Source organism: Propithecus coquereli, unplaced genomic scaffold (genome assembly GCF_000956105.1).
Source record: "Propithecus coquereli isolate 6110/MARCELLA unplaced genomic scaffold, Pcoq_1.0 Scaffold123, whole genome shotgun sequence".
In the NCBI taxonomy this organism is placed as follows: Eukaryota; Metazoa; Chordata; class Mammalia; order Primates; family Indriidae; genus Propithecus; species Propithecus coquereli.
Window position 1 is genome coordinate 5,640,405 of NW_012136414.1, and position 2,931 is coordinate 5,643,335.

The 2,931-nt window shown below is 40.0% G+C and overlaps 1 pseudogene across 1 annotated transcript; it reads right to left on the reverse strand.

Moving 5' to 3' along the window:
• Positions 1–1,214: 1,214 nt before the first annotated feature.
• Positions 1,215–1,679, reverse strand: LOC105804986 (annotated as a pseudogene). The gene has a single exon (XR_001137186.1). The product of XR_001137186.1 is annotated as a 40S ribosomal protein S17 pseudogene (transcript).
• Between the last annotated feature and the right edge of the window lie 1,252 nt (positions 1,680–2,931).

The window sequence follows — 2,931 nt, forward strand, 5'->3', positions numbered from 1 at the left end:
CCAATTTGTCACTGTGCAAATGAATCTTTTTAAAAAAAAGGAAATGTCTTTCATTTCTACCTTACCTAGTTTTGATTATCTCCCACGATATGTTCCCTAAAGAATGATAATGAAGAAATTTGCATGCTGAATATTCATAGCTTTTAAACATATAAAAGTGTCCTTAGAGTTTTTTTTAACTTTTTTAGATGAAAAATGATTTCTCCTGGTTCCTTCTCCTCGCCATCTTCCCAGATGGAGTTCAAGGCCACTTCTTAAGCAGCTTTTGGCACCTTCAGCCTCAGAGTGGAGTCTAAACGAGACTACTCTGGTGCTACTTATATCTGTTGGCTTTTTGCCTTCAGCTCAAGGAATAAAGCAAGCAGGACTGGCTAAGTCCATTGATGATTTACATTCAGATTGTGTCACCATGTATGTAAAGTGTCTTGACAGAATGTCAGTTACTAAGTACATACATACACATACACATACACACATACAGTTATTCCTTAGTATCCATAGGGAATTGGTTCCAGGACCCCAGTGGATACCAAAACCCACAGTGCTCACATCCCTGATATAAAATCACACAGTGTTTTCATATAACCTACACACATCCTCCTCTATACTTTAAATCACCTCTAAATTATTTATAATACCTAACACAAAGTAAATGCTATGTATTTAGTTGTTATATTGCATTTGTGCGTTTTTTTATTGTACTATTTTTAATGGTTTGCTTTTCTAATATTTTTGATCCATAGTTAGTTGAATTGTGGATGCAGAACCCACAGATATGGAAAGCTGATTGTGTGTGTGTGTGTGTGTGTGTGTGTGTGTGTATTTAACTGCATGTATATTGGAGATATATACATATACACACACACACACACATATATATACATATATCTCCAATTTGTTTAAGGAGCCACAGCATGTGGTAATGATCATTTCAGAAATATGATGTGCATAACAAAAATGTGCATGACAGAAAATCTCTGTTTCACTGATAAATACCTATGAAGGAAAGTTTAGCTTTCTTTCTTAAGAGCTTAACTTTCTTAAGTTTAAATGAATGACAATCTTAGTAGGTCAGTTTACTCCTTGTGGTCACAGATAACTATTTATGAACCTGTCCATTTAACTGTTGCTGAACCTAGTTTTTCTTAACAGTTAATAATGATATCGTCTATTGTTCTTGATACAGTATGTTGTGGTTTTTTTTTTTTTTTGCAGTCCCAAGTTTATTAAAATATTACAGCATAGAGAAGATTCAAACGGCTCCATGTGGTGTTTTGAAATTCATCCCAACTGTAGGCTGAGTGAACTGCAGGTTGGACAGACTGCCAAAGTCCAAAAGTTTCAGCATCTCCTTAGTGTCAGGATCTACTTCGATGATCTCCTGATCCAGAGCTGAGACCTCTGGGACATAGCTATCTCTCCTCTCTCTCTCCTCCTCCTGCAGCTTGATGGAGATACCTCTCACTGGGCCTCTCTGGATCCACTTCATCAGGTGTGTGACGTAGCCTGCTATCTTGTTGTGGAGCTTCTTGCTGGGAATAATGGCGATCTCCTCACACACGCGCTTGTTTGTGTGGAAGTCATTTCCCAGACGCGTGTAGTACTTCTCGATGATGACCCGGGCCACCTTCCTCACGGTTTTGGTGCGAACGTGGCCCATGTTGACGGGTCCTCAGTAAAAGAGCAGTATGTTGTTTTTTTAACCGAGGCTATCCGTTCACTCTCAAATACCTCAAAAGAAGTCAAGAAACTTACCAGGAACCTTATAGGAGTTGCAGAGTCCGTAATTCTGAAAAGACTAAGCCTCAAATTTCCACTCGATCTATTGTGTGCACACAACCAATTCAGTAGGCAATAATTTGGGGCATGCTGACGGGATAAATTATAATGTGCCACAAAAACAGAATGGAAATGTCAAGGTTCAAAGCCACCTAACATCTCTCAGCTCAGTGTACCAGGAAAATGAAAAACAATTTTATGACAAATACTTTAGCAAGTGCTTTCTCTTTCTAAGAGTAGGGTACTATTACTCTGGCAAGTATACAACCTAATAATTACAGCGACGTTTTAAACATTTACTATGTCTCAGATAACTGTTTTTAGAATTTTTGTACTTTAATATATCACAGAGATTACAGAACAGCTGGAAGAGACAAGCCTACTCTTTCCTCAGCCCACCCCTTATATACCCTGTAAGCTGAGTTAGGTTCTCATCACAGTTAGCCAAGGGAACATAAACTTCTCAGAAGTGAGGTGGGCCCACAGAGCAGAAATAGCATCTAGCTCAGTGAGGCTTTCCTCAGCTCATGGTTCTAAGGGTGCCAGGAATGCTTTGCATATAGCCCAGACTATCAGATGATATTACCTATGTCAAGGAATTGTGAAGATTAAATGAGAAAACCCAGAAACAAGAGAGTCAGCCTTGATTTAGCACTCTCAGCCCCTATGTCCAATCCCACACCAACTCAGCTGTATTTCCTCAAATCTATCCACTTCCTTCCATTTGCAATGACATATGCATGGTCCAAGAAATTACCCAATTTTGCTGTGCCACAGTCTTTTCAAGTCAGAGCTTATATCGTTCGGGCAGCACTTTTGACCTTTGAACCAAGCTCAGAATCAACAAGGCCATATCCTCATTTGGAGGGAAAAATCAGAGTCTAATCAGAGAGGTTCCTGAACCACATCGACCTCTTGCTCTTCATTTCCCAGCACATATCTCATGCAATTTGATTGAACAAATATTTATTACAGACACAGTGTGTGCTTAGTGCTGGGCGCCAATAGTTAACAACAGAGACATGTCCTTGTTCAGAAATTTGACAATAATGGCCGGGCACGGTGGCTCACGCCTGTAATCCTAGCACTCTGGGGGGCCGAGGCGGGCAGATTGTTTCAGCTCAGGAGTTCGAAACCAGCCTGAGCAAGAGC